Raw genomic sequence first — 20,873 nt, 5'->3', positions numbered from 1 at the left:
CAGAGGCACCGTACAGCGACAGTCCAGAGGCACCGTACAGCGACACAGTCCAGAGGCACCGTACAGCGACACAGTCCAGAGGCACCGTACAGCGACACAGTCCAGAGGCACCATACAGCGACACAGTCCAGAGGCACCATACAGCGTCACAGTACAGAGGCACCATACGGCGTCACAGTCCAGAGGCACCGTACAGCGACACAGTACAGAGGCACCATACGGCGTCACAGTCCAGAGGCACCGTACGGCGACACAGTACAGAGGCACCATACGGCGTCACAGTCCAGAGGCACCGTACAGCGACACAGTACAGAGGCACCATACAGCGTCACAGTACAGAGGCACCATATAGCGTCACAGTCCAGAGGCACCATACAGCGTCACAGTCCAGAGGCACCGTACAGCGACACAGTACAGAGGCACCATACAGCGTCACAGTCCAGAGGCACCGTACAGCGACACAGTCCAGAGGCACCGTACAGCGACACAGTACAGAGGCACCATACAGCGTCACAGTACAGAGGCACCGTACAGCGACACAGTCCAGAGGCACAGTACAGGATCACAGTCCTGAGGCACCGTACAGCGTCACAGTACAGAGGCACCGTACAGCGACACAGTCCAGAGGCACCGTACAGCGACACAATACAGAGGCACCATACAGCGACACAGTCCAGAGACACCATACAGCGTCACAGTCCAGAGGCACCGTACAGCGTCACAGTCCAGAGGCACCGTACAGCGACACAGTCCAGAGGCACCGTACAGCGACACAGTCCAGAGGCACCGTACAGCGACACAGTCCAGAGGCACCGTACAGCGACACAGTACAGAGGCACCGTACAGCGTCACAGTACAGAGGCACCGTACAGCGTCACAGTACAGAGGCACCGTACAGCGACACAGTCCAGAGGCACCGTACAGCGACACAGTACAGAGGCACCGTACAGCGTCACAGTACAGAGGCACCGTACAGCGACACAGTCCAGAGGCACCGTACAGCGACACAGTCCAGAGGCACCATACAGCGACACAGTCCAGAGGCACCGTACAGCGACACAGTCCAGAGGCACCGTACAGCGACACAGTCCAGAGGCACCGTACAGCGACACAGTACAGAGGCACCGTATAGCGTCACAGTACAGAGGCACCGTATAGCGACACAGTACATAGGCACCGTACAGCGACACAGTCCAGAGGTACCGTACAGCGTCACAGTCCTGAGGCACCGTACAGCGTCACAGTCCTGAGGCACCGTACAGCGTCACAGTCCAGAGGCACCGTACAGCGTCACAGTACAGAGGCACCGTACAGCGTCACAGTCCAGAGGCACCGTACAGCGACACAGTCCACAGGCACCGTACAGCGACACAGTACAGAGGCACCGTACAGCGTCACAGTACAGAGGCACCGTACAGCGACACAGTCCAGAGGCACCGTACAGCGTCACAGTACAGAGGCACCGTACAGCGACACAGTCCAGAGGCACCGTACAGCGACACAGTCCAGAGGCACCGTACAGCGACACAGTCCAGAGGCACCGTACAGCGACACAGTCCAGAGGCACCGTACAGCGTCCCAGTCCAGAGGCACCGTACAGCGACACAGTCCAGAGGCACCGTACAGCGTCACAGTCCAGAGGCACCGTACAGCGTCACAGTACAGAGGCACCGTACAGCGTCACAGTACAGAGGCACCGTACAGCGACACAGTACAGAGGCACCGTATAGCGTCACAGTACACAGGCACCGTACAGCGACACAGTACAGAGGCACCGTACAGCGACACAGTCCAGAGGCACCGTACAGCGTCCCAGTCCAGAGGCACCGTACAGCGACACAGTCCAGAGGCACCGTACAGCGTCCCAGTCCAGAGGCACCGTACAGCGACACAGTCCAGAGGCACCGTACAGCGACACAGTCCAGAGGCACCGTACAGCGTCCCAGTCCAGAGGCACCGTACAGCGACACAGTCCAGAGGCACCGTACAGCGTCACAGTCCAGAGGCACCGTACAGCGACACAGTCCAGAGGCACCATACAGCGACACAGTCCAGAGGCACCGTACAGCGACACAGTCCAGAGGCACCGTACAGCGACACAGTCCAGAGGCACCATACAGCGACACAGTCCAGAGGCACCGTACAGCGACACAGTCCAGAGGCACCGTACAGCGACACAGTACAGAGGCACCGTATAGCGTCACAGTACAGAGGCACCGTATAGCGACACAGTACATAGGCACCGTATAGCGACACAGTCCAGAGGTACCGTACAGCGTCACAGTCCTGAGGCACCGTACAGCGTCACAGTCCTGAGGCACCGTACAGCGTCACAGTCCAGAGGCACCGTACAGCATCACAGTCCAGAGGCACCGTACAGCGACACAGTCCACAGGCACCGTACAGCGACACAGTACAGAGGCACCGTACAGCGTCACAGTACAGAGGCACCGTACAGCGACACAGTCCAGAGGCACCGTACAGCGTCACAGTACAGAGGCACCGTACAGCGACACAGTCCAGAGGCACCGTACAGCGACACAGTCCAGAGGCACCGTACAGCGACACAGTCCAGAGGCACCGTACAGCGTCCCAGTCCAGAGGCACCGTACAGCGACACAGTCCAGAGGCACCGTACAGCGTCACAGTCCAGAGGCACCGTACAGCGTCACAGTACAGAGGCACCGTACAGCGTCACAGTACAGAGGCACCGTACAGCGACACAGTACAGAGGCACCGTATAGCGTCACAGTACACAGGCACCGTACAGCGACACAGTACAGAGGCACCGTACAGCGACACAGTCCAGAGGCACCGTACAGCGTCCCAGTCCAGAGGCACCGTACAGCGACACAGTCCAGAGGCACCGTACAGCGTCCCAGTCCAGAGGCACCGTACAGCGACACAGTCCAGAGGCACCGTACAGCGACACAGTCCAGAGGCACCGTACAGCGTCCCAGTCCAGAGGCACCGTACAGCGACACAGTCCAGAGGCACCGTACAGCGTCACAGTCCAGAGGCACCGTACAGCGTGACAGTACAGAGGCACCGTACAGCGACACAGTCCAGAGGCACCGTATAGCGTCACAGTACACAGGCACCGTACAGCGACACAGTACAGAGGCACCGTACAGCGACACAGTCCAGAGGCACCGTACAGCGTCCCAGTCCAGAGGCACCGTACAGCGACACAGTCCAGAGGCACCGTACAGCGACACAGTCCAGAGGCACCGTACAGCGACACAGTCCAGAGGCACCGTACAGCGACACAGTCCAGAGGCACCGTACAGCGTCCCAGTCCAGAGGCACCGTACAGCGACACAGTCCAGAGGCACCGTACAGCGTCACAGTCCAGAGGCACCGTACAGCGTCACAGTACAGAAGCACCGTACAGCGTCACAGTACAGAGGCACCGTACAGCGACACAGTACAGAGGCACCGTATAGCGTCACAGTACACAGGCACCGTACAGCGACACAGTACAGAGGCACCGTACAGCGACACAGTCCAGAGGCACCGTACAGCGTCCCAGTCCAGAGGCACCGTACAGCGACACAGTCCAGAGGCACCGTACAGCGTCACAGTCCAGAGGCACCGTACAGCGTCACAGTACAGAGGCACCGTACAGCGTCACAGTACAGAAGCACCGTACAGCGTCACAGTACAGAGGCACCGTACAGCGACACAGTACAGAGGCACCGTATAGCGTCACAGTACACAGGCACCGTACAGCGACACAGTACAGAGGCACCGTACAGCGACACAGTACACAGGCACCGTACAGCGACACAGTACAGAGGCACCGTACAGCGTCACCGTACAGCGACACAGTCCAGAGGCACCATACAGCGTCACAGTACAGAGGCACCATACAGCGTCACAGTCCAGAGGCACCGTACAGCGACACAGTCCAGAGGCACCGTACAGCGACACAGTCCAGAGGCACCGTACAGCATCACAGTACAGAGGCACCGTACAGCGTCACAGTACAGAGGCACCGTACAGCGTAAAGGAAAAAAAGGCACCTACAGCATCACAGTACAGAGGCACCCTACAGCGTTACAGCACAGATGCACCGTACAGCGTCACAGTACAGAGACACCCTACAGCGTCACATACAGAGGCACCTTACAGCGTCACCGTACAGAGGCACCGTATAGCGTCACAGAACACAGGCACCGTACAGCGACACAGTCCAGAGGCACCGTACAGCGACACAGTACAGAGGCACCGTACAGCGTCACCGTACAGCGACACAGTCCAGAGGCACCATACAGCGTCACAGTCCAGAGGCACCGTACAGCGACACAGTCCAGAGGCACCGTACAGCGACACAGTCCAGAGGCACCGTACAGCGACACAGTCCAGAGGCACCGTACAGCATCACAGTACAGAGGCACCGTACAGCGACACAGTTCAGAGGCACCGTACAGCGTCACAGTACAGAGGCACCGTACAGCGTAAAGGAAAAAAAGGCACCTACAGCATCACAGTACAGAGGCACCCTACAGCGTTACAGCACAGATGCACCGTACAGCGTCACAGTACAGAGACACCCTACAGCGTCACATACAGAGGCACCTTACAGCGTCACAGTACAGAGGCACCGTATAGCATCACAGAACACAGGCACCGTACAGCGACACAGTCCAGAGGCACCGTACAGCGACACAGTACAGAGGCACCGTACAGCGACTCAGTCCAGAGGCACCGTACAGCGTCACCGTACAACGACACAGTCCAGAGGCACCATACAGCGTCACAGTACAGAGGCACCATACAGCGTCACAGTCCAGAGGCACCGTACAGCGACACATTTCAGAGGCACCGTACAGCGACACAGTCCAGAGGCACCATACAGCGACACAGTCCAGAGGCACCGTACAGCGACACAGTCCAGAGGCACCGTACAACATCACAGTACAGAGGCACCGTACAGCGACACAGTCCAGAGGCACCGTACAGCGTCACAGTACAGAGGCACCGTACAGCGTAAAGGAAAAAAAGGCACCTACAGCATCACAGTACAGAGGCACCCTACAGCGTTACAGCACAGATGCACCGTACAGCGTCACAGTACAGAGACACCCTACAGCGTCACATACAGAGGCACCTTACAGCGTCACAGCACAGAGGCACCGTACAGTGTCACAGCACAGAACCACGGGCAATCATGTGCATCCATGCAGCTTTCATGCTCTCCATTATATATATGAGGCTAAAAGCAGAGTTAGAATTTGGAAGCACTCCAGAGGAAGCAATCTTGACATGGTGAAACGCTAAGAGTAGCGCTCCCCACATGACATTATCTGTCTGCATGATCCATATTCTGCTTTCCCTAATTATCTCCAATCAGGAATATCCCATTGAGAATGTAATAAGTTTTGCTAGGTTCACTCTTTCTTCGTACTTTGATTCATATATTGCATTATTCCCTTATTTTTGGTGAATGAATTAGACTCGCATCCATTTAAGGGGAATCTGTCAGCAGGTTTTTGCTATGTAATCCGAGAGCAGCACAATGTAAGACCGAATAAACAGATTCCAGCGATGTCACTTACTGGGCTGTTTGGTGCCGTTTTGATAGAATCCCTGTTTTCTCTGCTGTAGATGTAGCAGAGCTACTGAGCTGTGTATAACCCCGCCCACCTCTATCTGGCAGCTTGCTGTGTACATACACTGTGCATTGTGAGCAAACTGCTAATCAGTGGTGGGGTTACACAGATTAACTGGACTGCCTGACATAAAGGTCCCGTTACATTTAGCGATGCACCAGCGATCCCGACATAGATATGACCCGGTCAGGATCGCTGGTGCATCTCTAAATGGTCGCTAGTGAGCTGCCAAATAGGCAGATCTCACCAGCGACGTAGCAGCAATCAGCAGTCGTTATTTACCTGTCAGACGGCAGCTCTGGTGACAACTTCCTCTCGCGTCTATGGAGTCGCTCGTCGGCGCCAGCAGGAAGCCAACGATGAGAAATGGACCAGGACAATCTCGCGCGATCAGCGATATCCAGCGGGGGGCCCGGTCGGAGGTAAGTGTCACATGTAGTGAGATCGCTAGCGATATCGCTGTTGCGTCACAAAATTGGTGATGCTTTAGCGATATCGCTAGCGATCTTGCTGTGTGTGAAGGGGCCTTAAGACACATAGTCCTGAAAAGATAATCTCATGCTGATAAAACACTGATTGTATTGAAACCAGGGCTGGGGAGTCAGTGTCCATTTTGGTGGAGTTGTAGTGGGCATAAAATGGACCGACTCCTAAAATATATAACAAATTGAGTACAGTAGTACAATGCAGGATGTGCTGTAAATGTTTTCATAATAATTTGGGAAAATTATGAAATGTCCTATAAATGTCTGTTCTGTTCCTGATCTCAGGAAGGATCTTGGCTTCTAGCTGAGATTAATCTGTGCTGCACTTTAGGTAAATGCTCAGTAGTGACCAGTGCTGTGGAGTCATAGATGATATGAATCTGTGCTGCACTTTATTTACATGCTCAGTAGTGACCAGTGCTGTGGGGTCATAGATGAGATGAATCTGTGCTGCACTTTATGTACATGCTCAGTAGTGACCGGTGCTGTGGAGTCATAGATGAGATGAATCTGTGCTGCACTTTATGTACATGCTCAGTAGTGACCAGTGCTGTGGGGTCATAGATGAGATGAATCTGTGCTGCACTTTATTTACATGCTCAGTAGTGACCAGTGCTGTGGGGTCATAGTTGAGATGAATCTGTGCTGCACTTTATATACATGCTCAGTAGTGACCAGTGCTGTGGAGTCATAGATGAGATGAATCTGTGCTGCACTTTATGTACATGCTCAGTAGTGACCAGTGCTGTGGGGTCATAGATGAGATGAATCTGTGCTGCACTTTATGCACATGCTCAGTAGTGACCAGTGCTGTGGAGTCATAGATTACATGAATCTGTGCTGCACTTTATGTACATGCTCAGTAGTGAGGCAGGGCTGTGGAGTCATAGATGAGATGAATCTGTGCTGCACTTTATGTACATGCTCAGTAGTGACCAGTGCTGTGGGGTCATAGATGAGATGAATCTGTGCTGCACTTTATGTACATGCTCATTAGTGACCAGTGCTGTGGGGTCGTAGATGAGATGAATCTGTGCTGCACTTTATGTACATGCTCAGTAGTGACCAGTGCTGTGGGGTCGTAGATGAGATGAATCTGTGCTGCACTTTATGTACATGCTCAGTAGTGACCAGTGCTGTGGGGTCGTAGATGAGATGAATCTGTGCTGCACTTTATGTACATGCTCATTAGTGACCAGTGCTGTGGGGTCGTAGATGAGATGAATCTGTGCTGCACTTTATGTACATGCTCAGTAGTGACCAGTGCTGTGGAGTCGTAGATGAGATGAATCTGTGCTGCACTTTATGTACATGCTCAGTAGTGACCAGTGCTGTGGGGTCGTAGATGAGATGAATCTGTGCTGCACTTTATGTACATGCTCAGTAGTGACCAGTGCTGTGGGGTCGTAGATGAGATGAATCTGTGCTGCACTTTATTTACATGCTCAGTAGTGTCCAGTGCTGTGGGGTCGTAGTTGAGATGAATCTGTGCTGCACTTTATTTACATGCTCAGTAGTGTCCAGTGCTGTGGAGTCATAGATGAGATGAATCTGTGCTGCACTTTATGTACATGCTCAGTAGTGACCAGTGCTGTGGAGTCATAGATGAGAGGAATCTGTGCTGCACTTTATTTACATGCTCAGTAGTGTCCAGTGCTGTGGAGTCATTGATGAGATGAATCTGTGCTGCACTTTATTTACATGCTCAGTAGTGAGGCAGGGCTGTGGAGTCATAGATTACATGAATCTGTGCTGCACTTTATGTACATGCTCAGTAGTGAGGCAGGGCTGTGGAGTCATAGATGAGATGAATCTGTGCTGCACTTTATGTACATGCTCAGTAGTGACCAGTGCTGTGGGGTCATAGATGAGATGAATCTGTGCTGCACTTTATGTACATACTCATTAGTGACCAGTGCTGTGGGGTCGTAGATGAGATGAATCTGTGCTGCACTTTATGTACATGCTCAGTAGTGACCAGTGCTGTGGGGTCGTAGATGAGATGAATCTGTGCTGCACTTTATGTACATGCTCATTAGTGACCAGTGCTGTGGGGTCGTAGATGAGATGAATCTGTGCTGCACTTTATGTACATGCTCAGTAGTGACCAGTGCTGTGGAGTCGTAGATGAGATGAATCTGTGCTGCACTTTATGTACATGCTCATTAGTGACCAGTGCTGTGGGGTCATTGATGAGATGAATCTGTGCTGCACTTTATTTACATGCTCAGTAGTGTCCAGTGCTGTGGGGTCATAGTTGAGATTAATCTGTGCTGCACTTTATGTACATGCTCAGTAGTGACCAGTGCTGTGGAGTCATAGATGAGATGAATCTGTGCTGCACTTTATGTACATGCTCAGTAGTGACCAGTGTTGTGGGGTCGTAGATGAGATGAATCTGTGCTGCACTTTATTTACATGCTCAGTAGTGACCAGTGCTGTAGAGTTGTAGATGAGATGAATCTGTGCTGCACTTTATGTACATGCTCAGTAGTGACCAGTGCTGTGGAGTCATAGATGAGATGAATCTGTGCTGCACTTTATGTACATGCTCAGTAGTGACCAGTGCTGTGGAGTCATAGATGAGATGAATCTGTGCTGCACTTTATGTACATGCTCAGTAGTGACCAGTGCTGTGGGGTCGTAGATGAGATGAATCTGTGCTGCACTTTATGTACATGCTCAGTAGTGAGGCAGGGCTGTGGAGTCATAGATGAGATGAATCTTTGCTGCACTTTATGTACATGCTCAGTAGTGACCAGTGCTGTGGAGTCGTAGATGAGATGCATCTGTGCTGCACTTTATGTACATGCTCAGTAGTGACCAGTGCTGTGGAGTCATAGATGAGATGAATCTGTGCTGCACTTTATTTACATGCTCAGTAGTGTCCAGTGCTGTGGAGTCATAGATGAGATGAATCTGTGCTGCACTTTATGTACATGCTCAGTAGTGACCAGTGCTGTGGAGTCATAGATGAGATGAATCTGTGCTGCACTTTATTTACATGCTCAGTAGTGACCAGTGCTGTGGAGTCATAAATGAGATGAATCTGTGCTGCACTTTATGTACATGCTCAGTAGTGACCAGTGCTGTGGAGTCATAGATTACATGAATCTGTGCTGCACTTTATGTACATGCTCAGTAGTGAGGCAGGGCTGTGGAGTCATAGATGAGATGAATCTGTGCTGCACTTTATATACATGCTCAGTAGTGACCAGTGCTGTGGAGTCATAGATGAGATGAATCTGTGCTGCACTTTATGTACATGCTCAGTAGTGACCAGTGCTGTGGAGTCATAGATGAGATGAATCTGTGCTGCACTTTATGTACATGCTCAGTAGTGACCAGTGCTGTGGAGTCGTAGATGAGATGAATCTGTGCTGCACTTTATGTACATGCTCAGTAGTGACCAGTGCTGTGGGGTCGTAGATGAGATGAATCTGTGCTGCACTTTATGTACATGCTCAGTAGTGACCAGTGCTGTGGGGTCGTAGATGAGATGAATCTGTGCTGCACTTTATTTACATGCTCAGTAGTGTCCAGTGCTGTGGGGTCGTAGTTGAGATGAATCTGTGCTGCACTTTATTTACATGCTCAGTAGTGTCCAGTGCTGTGGAGTCATAGATGAGATGAATCTGTGCTGCACTTTATGTACATGCTCAGTAGTGACCAGTGCTGTGGAGTCATAGATGAGAGGAATCTGTGCTGCACTTTATTTACATGCTCAGTAGTGTCCAGTGCTGTGGAGTCATTGATGAGATGAATCTGTGCTGCACTTTATTTACATGCTCAGTAGTGAGGCAGGGCTGTGGAGTCATAGATTACATGAATCTGTGCTGCACTTTATGTACATGCTCAGTAGTGAGGCAGGGCTGTGGAGTCATAGATGAGATGAATCTGTGCTGCACTTTATGTACATGCTCAGTAGTGACCAGTGCTGTGGGGTCATAGATGAGATGAATCTGTGCTGCACTTTATGTACATACTCATTAGTGACCAGTGCTGTGGGGTCGTAGATGAGATGAATCTGTGCTGCACTTTATGTACATGCTCAGTAGTGACCAGTGCTGTGGGGTCGTAGATGAGATGAATCTGTGCTGCACTTTATGTACATGCTCATTAGTGACCAGTGCTGTGGGGTCGTAGATGAGATGAATCTGTGCTGCACTTTATGTACATGCTCAGTAGTGACCAGTGCTGTGGAGTCGTAGATGAGATGAATCTGTGCTGCACTTTATGTACATGCTCATTAGTGACCAGTGCTGTGGGGTCATTGATGAGATGAATCTGTGCTGCACTTTATTTACATGCTCAGTAGTGTCCAGTGCTGTGGGGTCATAGTTGAGATTAATCTGTGCTGCACTTTATGTACATGCTCAGTAGTGACCAGTGCTGTGGAGTCATAGATGAGATGAATCTGTGCTGCACTTTATGTACATGCTCAGTAGTGACCAGTGTTGTGGGGTCGTAGATGAGATGAATCTGTGCTGCACTTTATTTACATGCTCAGTAGTGACCAGTGCTGTAGAGTTGTAGATGAGATGAATCTGTGCTGCACTTTATGTACATGCTCAGTAGTGACCAGTGCTGTGGAGTCATAGATGAGATGAATCTGTGCTGCACTTTATGTACATGCTCAGTAGTGACCAGTGCTGTGGAGTCATAGATGAGATGAATCTGTGCTGCACTTTATGTACATGCTCAGTAGTGACCAGTGCTGTGGGGTCGTAGATGAGATGAATCTGTGCTGCACTTTATGTACATGCTCAGTAGTGAGGCAGGGCTGTGGAGTCATAGATGAGATGAATCTTTGCTGCACTTTATGTACATGCTCAGTAGTGACCAGTGCTGTGGAGTCGTAGATGAGATGCATCTGTGCTGCACTTTATGTACATGCTCAGTAGTGACCAGTGCTGTGGAGTCATAGATGAGATGAATCTGTGCTGCACTTTATTTACATGCTCAGTAGTGTCCAGTGCTGTGGAGTCATAGATGAGATGAATCTGTGCTGCACTTTATGTACATGCTCAGTAGTGACCAGTGCTGTGGAGTCATAGATGAGATGAATCTGTGCTGCACTTTATTTACATGCTCAGTAGTGACCAGTGCTGTGGAGTCATAAATGAGATGAATCTGTGCTGCACTTTATGTACATGCTCAGTAGTGACCAGTGCTGTGGAGTCATAGATTACATGAATCTGTGCTGCACTTTATGTACATGCTCAGTAGTGAGGCAGGGCTGTGGAGTCATAGATGAGATGAATCTGTGCTGCACTTTATATACATGCTCAGTAGTGACCAGTGCTGTGGAGTCATAGATGAGATGAATCTGTGCTGCACTTTATGTACATGCTCAGTAGTGACCAGTGCTGTGGAGTCATAGATGAGATGAATCTGTGCTGCACTTTATTTACATGCTCAGTAGTGACCAGTGCTGTAGAGTTGTAGATGAGATGAATCTGTGCTGCACTTTATGTACATGCTCAGTAGTGACCAATGCTGTGGAGTCATAGATGAGATGAATCTGTGCTGCACTTTATGTACATGCTCAGTAGTGACCAGTGCTGTGGAGTCATAGATGAGATGAATCTGTGCTGCACTTTATGTACATTCTCAGTAGTGACCAGTGCTGTGGAGTCGTAGATGAGATGAATCTGTGCTGCACTTTATGTACATGCTCAGTAGTGACCTGTGCTGTGGGGTCGTAGATGAGATGAATCTGTGCTGCACTTTATGTACATGCTCAGTAGTGAGGCAGGGCTGTGGAGTCATAGATGAGATGAATCTGTGCTGCACTTTATGTACATGCTCAGTAGTGACCAGTGCTGTGGAGTCGTAGATGAGATGAATCTGTGCTGCACTTTATGTACATGCTCAGTAGTGACCAGTGCTGTGGGGTCGTAGATGAGATGAATCTGTGCTGCACTTTATGTACATGCTCAGTAGTGACCAGTGCTGTGGAGTCATAGATGAGATGAATCTGTGCTGCACTTTATTTACATGCTCAGTAGTGTCCAGTGCTGTGGAGTCATAGATGAGATGAATCTGTGCTGCACTTTATGTACATGCTCAGTAGTGACCAGTGCTGTGGAGTGATAGATGAGATGAATCTGTGCTGCACTTTATGTACATGCTGAGTTGTGACCAGTGCTGTGGAGTTATAGATTACATGAATCTGTGCTGCACTTTATGTACATGCTCAGTAGTGAGGCAGGGCTGTGGAGTCATAGATGAGATGAATCTGTGCTGCACTTTATATACATGCTCAGTAGTGACCAGTGCTGTGGAGTCGTAGATGAGATGAATCTGTGCTGCACTTTATGTACATGCTCAGTAGTGACCAGTGCTGTGGGGTCGTAGATGAGATGAATCTGTGCTGCACTTTATGTACATGCTCAGTAGTGACCAGTGCTGTGGAGTCATAGATGAATCTGTGCTGCACTTTATTTACATGCTCAGTAGTGTCCAGTGCTGTGGAGTCATAGATGAGATGAATCTGTGCTGCACTTTATTTACATGCTCAGTAGTGACCAGTGCTGTAGAGTTGTAGATGAGATGAATCTGTGCTGCACTTTATGTACATGCTCAGTAGTGACCAGTGCTGTGGAGTCATAGATGAGATGAATCTGTGCTGCACTTTATGTACATGCTCAGTAGTGACCAGTGCTGTGGAGTCATAGATTACATGAATCTGTGCTGCACTTTATGTACATGCTCAGTAGTGAGGCAGGGCTGTGGAGTCATAGATGAGATGAATCTGTGCTGCACTTTATGTACATGCTCAGTAGTGACCAGTGCTGTGGAGTCATAGATGAGATGAATCTGTGCTGCACTTTATGTACATGCTCAGTAGTGACCAGTGCTGTGGGGTCGTAGATGAGATGAATCTGTGCTGCACTTTATGTACATGCTCAGTAGTGACCAGTGCTGTGGAGTCATAGATGAGATGAATCTGTGCTGCACTTTATGTACATGCTCAGTAGTGACCAGTGCTGTGGGGTTGTAGATGAGATGAATCTGTGCTGCACTTTATGTACATGCTCAGTAGTGACCAGTGCTGTGGAGTCATAGATGAGATGAATCTGTGCTGCACTTTATTTACATGCTCAGTAGTGTCCAGTGCTGTGGGGTCATAGTTGAGATGAATCTGTGCTGCACTTTATATACATGCTCAGTAGTGACCAGTGCTGTGGAGTCATAGTTGAGATGAATCTGTGCTGCACTTTATGTACATGCCCAGTAGTGACCAGCGCTGTGGAGTCATAGATGATATGAATCTGTGCTGCACTTTATGTACATGCTCAGTAGTGACCAGTGCTGTGGGGTTGTAGATGAGATGAATCTGTGCTGCACTTTATATACATGCACAGTAGTGACCAGTGCTGTGGAGTCATAGTTGAGATGAATCTGTGCTGCACTTTATGTACATGCTCAGTAGTGACCAGTGCTATGGAGTCTTGGTTGAGATGAATCTGGGCTGCACTTTAGGTACATGCTCAGTAGTGAGGCAGAAGTAAGAAGTTTCAAAGGGACCGTTCTGATTTCCTTAACCAGACAATTTTTAAGTGGAGGCATTTTGGCAATAAACGTCGACCGTATCATACTACTTCGGGGCACATTGCACCCCCTGTAGACCCCCTTCCACGGGTGACTAGTTGTAGCAATTTTTTTATTGTCGGGGGGAAGCGATCTAGATGTAGGACACGATGTGGGGGCAAGCACAAGAATTTTAAGAAAAAGAACCAATCTCTACAGAGGACCCAAATCCCCCTTTCGCCAATCCTACATAACCCGTCGCAGATGAACGCTTCCCCCGTAACTTCGTCTCAGAATCAGGATTCCTCATCCTCTGGGTATCTTCAGGTAATCAATCTCACTGAATATTCTCTTTCTGCTGCTGAAATTTCTGTCCTTCAGAAAGGTCTCACCTTCTCACCCTCTAAAGCGCTAGATAAATTTATTTTGGTCAAGGATCTTTTTTTATTTTGTCATAAACTAGTCCTTCAGGCCATACATCATAGGCCTGAGATGGCGAATGCTGTGGGGAGTGAGGAGAGGCAGGCCCTTCAGGATCTTCTTGACCTGCTACATGAAAATGAAGGTGGACCAGGTAGGAGCATTTTTCCCTATAATAAATCTTTGTTTTCTCCTTCCTTCTCCTTGGTCCCGACTGTAAAAATCTTTTTTGAGCTGACTAAGAGGGACATTTAAGGGTACCGTTACACCTACCGATGCACCAGCGATCCCGACTAGCGATATGACGCGGTCAGGATCGCTGGTGCATCGCTAGGTGGTCGCTAGTGAGCTGCCACACAGGCAGATCTCACCAGCGACATCGCTGGGGACGGGGATCGCTACTTACCTGTCAGACGCGGCGATCCTGCGTCCTCCAGCCCGCGTCCACGCGTCGCTCGTCTTCACAGCAGGAAGCGCCGCAGGAAGTGGCAGACGAGAAATGATCCAGCAGCTTTAAGCACGATCAGCGATAACCAGCGGGGGAGCCGGTCGGAGGTAAGTATCACATGCAGCGATATCGCTAGCAATATCGCTGCAACGTCACAAAATCTGTGACTTTACAGCGATATTGCTAGCGATATCGCAGTGTGTAACGGGGGCTTTACGGTTGCCCTCTTCACATATCCGATGAAAAAAGGGCACTGTCATCCCTTAAGAACAATGGAAATTTTTTGATCAAGGAAGCAGATAAAGGTGGGAATGTGGTGTTGTGGCCAATTCATCTTTACATGGCCGAGGCACATAGACAGCTGAACAATACTAAGTTCTATGTCAAATTGCCCTCTGACCCTACGGAAACGTTTGCCGCTAAGTTTCACTCCTTGGTAAATCGAGCCTATGATTATGTATTTATTGACAAGAACACCAAAAAATACCTTGGAGTTGAATTTCAAGTCATTCCCACCTTTTATTTGCTTCCTAAGGTGCATAAAAATCTAACCGCACCTCCCGGACATCCAATAGTATCCAGCATTGGGAGCCTCTGTGAAAGGGCAAATGTCTATGTGGACTATTTTCTACAGCCCCTTGCAACCAACTTACCATCCTACATCCGAGATTCAGCCCATTTCATCCGTTCCTGCCCGTAACATTGTTTGTACTCAATCTACCTTAATGGTTACTTGCGACATTGAGTCGCTCTATTCAAACATTGGCCACCAAGATGGTCTACGGGCAGTGGACTATTTTCTTACCAAACTTTCTAACTCGTTTCACAATTCTTTTTTAATTGCTCTTCTTCATTTCATTCTGCACCATAATTATTTTTTGTTTGACCGGTCTTTCTTTCGGCAGGTATCAGGCGTGGCGATGGGTGCACCAGCCTTCGCTAATATCTTCTTAGGCTTGTGGGAGGACACCATCGTCTACAGTTCTGATTCCTTCAAGAGACATGTCCAGCATTGGCATCGATTTATTGAGGATGTCTTCACCTCGATGGGTACTGAACAGGAGTGCCTGGATTTTCTCCATGAGCTCAATCAAAATGATTTCAACATTATTTTGATACACTCTTTTTCTTCTGTTTCAGTTACTTTTCTTGATTTGAGGGTTTCTATCCAGGAGAACAGCCTCTTTACTGACCTTTTTTGTAAATCTACAGCCACCAACAGCCTACTTAGGTATGACAGCTTCCACCCTCTCCATACCCAGAGGGGTATACCTGTTGGCCAGTTTCTGAGAATTCGCCGAAACTGTACTCTAGATGAGGATTTCTCTGCACAATCCAGCGCTCTGACCACTAGGTTTCAGGAACGAGACTACCCTAAAAAATCTCTCTTCAGCTTTTCAGAGGGCCAAGGGACAAAATCAGGACTCACTGCTCTCTCCCAGCTCCCGGCCTCAGGACAAGAGTGTTCGCTTTATCACGGACTATAACGACCAATGGAGTAAGGTGAGAGCTATTCTTGTGTCCCATTGGGACATTCTTACCATGGACTCCCAGACTTCTCCCTTCGTCACTCCACGTCCCCTAATGGCAGCCAAAAGGGCCCCCAATTTAGGGGATATTCTCACCAAAAGTCACTTTGTGCGCCCTTCTGTTAGACTCAACCGTGGTATACGATTGAGGGGATCGTTCCCATGTGGGGACTGTAGTGTTTGCCCACATGTCCCCCCCACTTAGAACTTTTTTGTCAATCCATTCAATTCCACACCATATCGTCTTACATCCTATATTAACTGCAAATCGGTTAATATTATCTATGTTCTTATTTGCCCCTGTCGCAAAGTTTATGTGGGTCAGACCTGCCAGTTTACAAAGAGAGCTCAGAAGCACCTTTCCACAATCCATCTGGCAGCTGCAGACCTTAGGAAAGGCAAAACTCTAACCCCAGTGGCCTCGCATTTTTTAACTGAGCACAGTGGTTCCATCTCTAACATTTCATTTTTTGATTTACAGAAGATTTCTTTGAACGCTAGAGGAGGGGATTCCAAGAAACGTCTGCTCCAGACAGAATCTCCCTGGATTTTCAACCTACATAGCTTATCACCCAATGGGCTCAACGAGGAACTTTTATTTACGAGCTTTCTTGGATGAATACTTGTGTGTCCTTATGGTCTTTGTCTTTGGATGTCCCATTCCCCCTTCCCCCTGTTTTTGTACACATACTTAAGATTTATTATTTACTGTCTCATAATTTTTCATGCATACAGTATGTTCCATACCTTTGTAAGAATAAAATGGGTTCATTAAATGGGTTTATTTTTTATATATTTTGTGTTAATTAAACTCCCCCCTCTCCTCCTCCCCTTTTTTGTGGGTATTAATATCAGCCCGTAACTATTCCATCTTCTCAGGTGGTACCTCTATTTATAGGGTCCTGAGCTTTGCTCTGTGGCTTTTTTTTTCTTCCCTTTTTATTCAGACTCATTTGGTCACCTCATCTCGTTTTCTGCCCTCATTACAAACAAAGATTTTCTTATATTTGTCGCACACTTCCGTTTTATTTCTTGGCCCCAGGTTTTTGGTGACGTGATTTTCGCCCTCTTTAAGCCTTAAGTCCATTGGAGATATGTGTACCTCTTGTTACCCGAGCACTATTTGTTGCTCGTATTTTGCCAGCCCTGATTATGGTGCCACCATACTTAACTTGACCCCATGGTTTCAGCATTTTGACTCCTGCCCCTTTTATGTTCTTTATTCATCTGGGGTTATTGTGCCCCTCTATGCTGAGCGCTACTTTGTCTCTTTGTGCCAGTCCTGATTGTAATGCTCCTACACTCACTCCACACTTTGCAGACCTGGCCTCATGTTTTTCTTGCTGCACCCAGTATGCCTTTACTAAGTTTCTGCTGGGTGCGTGCACATACTGCTGTTTTCCTGATGCAGCCTATTCTCTGACGTGCGCAGTTCAATCCTCTCTCCTGCCCCCCTCACTCAGTATGCCTCTATCATGTTTCTGCTGGGTGCGCGCGCATACTGTTGTCTTCACGCCGCAGCCTGGTTTCTGACATGCGCAGTTGAACTTTTTTTTCCTGTCTTCTTTCTCATGTATGCTCACTCTCAGTATCACTGCGGGCGTGCACGGGCTGGCTGACACGTCACCAGCCCATAGCACTTCCTCCCTCATTATTGTCCGCCCTCTGAAGCTGTCTATGTGGGTCGCCCTCCCAGGGCTGTGGGGTACTCGGTACCGGGCCGGAGTCAGGGGGATGTGTCACAGCAGCAGTGACCCGGTCCGTGGCCCTGGGCGCCCAAGCAATGGGTAGATGTAGTTAATGGTAGATTAGTTCGTGACGCCACCCGTGGTATTTGGCAAGTATGGTGTTAGGCCAACGCTGCATGCAGATCCGCTGGAACTGATGGCAGGGTGCAGCAAAGATGGTGTAGCTACCCACAGGTGGAGCTGTAGTCCCAGGGCAGTGTAGGTGCAATGGATGAGGAGAGGCACAGAATGGTATAGATGCTGGTACCCAGATGTAGCGGTGCTGAAGTTGTTAACGGCGAATGAATGGAGGACACCAGGGCTTGCAGTTTCAAAGCTTTACTCACAGTTCGTAGTACCCACTGGTGCCAGCCTCCGTGCCGTGTCCTCCGGGGTAGAGACTCAATCAACCTCCCGGGCAAGTCAGAGTTCTCCTCTCCAACACTCCGCCAACATGTGCCTTTCCTGAACGACTCCTCTATTGCGCCTTTTAGTGTGAAGAACTCCAGTACCGTAGTTCTCTGGAATTCCTCCTGTCAGATGTTCCTAGAACCTCACTTGTATGACAGACAGCTGTAGCCTCTATCGGGGACTCCCTCTCAGGAGTCCTGGCTCACTATCCAAGTGCTGTTGTGTCCCAAGTCTATGATGGGAGTAAGGCGTTAGCGGCTCACTACTCCACCGGTGTCTGCTGCAGAACCATAAGTGTCCATACAACCTCGGGGACCGGGCCCCGGCCTTGCACTGAGAACCTATAGGCAGGGTACTCTCTCAACCCACAACTCCTCTCTGTTCTCTTACTCTTCGTTCCGAGCTGTTCCTTCTCTTTCTTATGGAAGCTTAGGTTGCAGTTCTACGTCTTTCTCCTCTTCTCTTTCCCCTCCTAGGGAGCTCGTTCCACTAAAACCAGTTCTCAGCCTCTCCTGACTGACTGCCTTCCTCCGCCTTGAGCTCCTCTCAGGCTGACCTGCTGTCAGCCTGCTCTTTCTCCCAGACCCTCGTCTGGCTGACTTTCCTTCTCTGGGACTCATCCCAGACTGCCTTCTGTCAGACTGACCTGTAATTCTAAACTTTCCCACTCTTTTATACTAACTCCACCCACCTCCCAGCACATCTCGTGTTACGAAGCAGGGTTCCACAAAGGGTGCTCTGCTACCCCCAGCCTGAAGCTGCTAGGTGGACCTACTGAACTATCCTGTGTGTGGGATGCAGGTGTTGGGGCGTGGAAAGGAGTTCCCAACTTACCTAGGCGGTGGGGCACTACACCTTAGGAGAAGGTGCAGTACCTCTGTGGCGACTGAGCCTCAGGGGCGCCACATATGCGTTGGCATTTACTCTGATTGGTTTGTTACCTATGACCCTCATGTTTCTACACACCTCTCCCTCCTTTGTGCTTGATTGACCGCAATTTAAGACTGACTGACTGCTTATCATCTGACTTCCCATGACGAAGCTGCACTTAGCAGCGAGACGCGTGGGGCTCCCCCCCCCCCCGATCTCGGGACCACCTTCCTCAGACAACCTGACCCCTGCGTTGCATGTTGGACTGCTTCTTATGGCGACTCCATCTTTTACCATTTTCTCATGTTTTTTGTGGCATCCTTATATATCTTTCTGTCTGTAGTTACTCCTTTCCAGTCCAGACTTTCTGTCCATCCCTATATTGGATGGTCTCCTGCTCTCTCTTTTACCAAGGTTCCCTATAGGGCCCCTCTTATTTTATGTGGCCTTTTTTTTGGAGTGTGTGCTGGTGTATTACTCCCTCTACTTCTATAGTGGATGGCTACTTCACCTATAGTGCCTCCTGGTCTCTTGATAACCATTTTTAAGTGAGCAGCTGTGTGTCATTTTTTTTCCTTTGGGGATGCCCAGATTTAGGCTGGGTTCACACGTGGCATTTTTTTCGCGTTTACGCGGCGGTTTTAACCGCGCGAGTTTGCCGCGAAAACGCGAAAAATAAGCATCCCATGCATTCCTATGGGATTCCGCAATGCTGTGCTAATGCTGCGGTTTTTACCGCGGCGGAAACGCTTAGTGGTAAAAAACGCAGCATGCTCATTAATTTTGCGGAAGCGCGGCGATCCCGCATCCATAGGAATGCATTGTTCCGCTTACTTCCCGCATGTGGCTGTGCACACCATGCGAAAAGTAAGCAGAACAATTGCGGATGGTACCCACGGTCCGGAGGAGAGGAGACTGTCCTCCGGGCTTTGGGTACCATATCCCTGTAAAAAATAGAATTTAAAATAAAAAATATTGTTGTTCTTACCTTCTGACGTCCCACGCAGCCTTCCCGCCTCTCTCCACGCTCTCGTTCCCAGTAATCTTTTGCGAAAATGCCCGCGATGACGTCCGTTCTCGCGGGATCGCGAAGTCTCGTGGTCATTCGCGCGACGTCATTGCGAGAGTTCCGCTACGTGTGAACTTAGCCTTAGGGTTGTTGGGTCATGTTCTATGTATTATTATGTACATTTTGTCTAATTACACATCTCTTACTAGTGATGTCTGTTTATTAGGGTTTATTGTCTGACCTGTTTGGGACATTTGGGGGTGTGCCTTGCTTTTTTAAATGTTTTTATTGTGTGTTTTTGTCTTCTAATAAAATTGATATGTATTGATTACATACCTCATTGTCTTGTGTGTGCGCGCTCTATATGCTGGGGTCTTTTTTTCTCCCTTTTATCAGTAGTGACCAGGGCTGTGGAGTCTTAGTTGAGATGAATCTGTGCTACACTTTATGTACATGCTCAGTAGTGACCAGTGCTGTGGGGTCGTAGATGAGATGAATCTGTGCTGCACTTTATGTACATGCTCAGTAGTGACCAGTGCTGTGGAGTCGTAGATGAGATGAATCTGTGCTGCACTTTATGTACATGCTCAGTAGTGACCAGTGCTGTGGAGTCGTAGATGAGATGAATCTGTGCTGCACTTTATGTACATGCTCAGTAGTGACCAGTGCTGTGGAGTCGTAGATGAGATGAATCTGTGCTGCACTTTATGTACATGCTCTGTAGTGACCAGTGCTGTGGAGTCGTAGATGAGATGAATCTGTGCTACACTTTATGTACATGCTCAGTAGTGACCAGTGCTGTGGAGTCATAGATGAGATGAAT

At 49.3% G+C, this 20,873-nt stretch overlaps 1 long non-coding RNA gene across 2 annotated transcripts; it reads left to right on the top strand.

Annotated features, from left to right (window-relative positions):
* The first annotated feature begins 13,066 nt into the window (after positions 1-13,066).
* On the top strand, positions 13,067-20,528 carry LOC141073638 (uncharacterized). Of its 2 annotated transcripts, XR_012227027.1 has the most exons (4): positions 13,067-15,554; positions 15,645-15,735; positions 15,898-16,007; positions 16,515-20,528. It is a non-coding gene; the product is annotated as an uncharacterized lncRNA (long non-coding RNA). The 2 variants fall into 2 exon arrangements; XR_012227026.1 differs by having other exon boundaries at positions 13,067-15,735; positions 16,515-20,527.
* Positions 20,529-20,873: the final 345 nt, after the last annotated feature.

This window comes from Dendrobates tinctorius, unplaced genomic scaffold (assembly GCF_039654945.1).
Source record: "Dendrobates tinctorius isolate UK_male_01 unplaced genomic scaffold, ASM3965494v1 ptg000309l, whole genome shotgun sequence".
Taxonomy (NCBI): domain Eukaryota; kingdom Metazoa; phylum Chordata; class Amphibia; order Anura; family Dendrobatidae; genus Dendrobates; species Dendrobates tinctorius.
The sequence above is the reverse complement of the archived record's forward strand: the minus strand, read 5'-3'. Positions and strand labels throughout refer to the sequence as shown.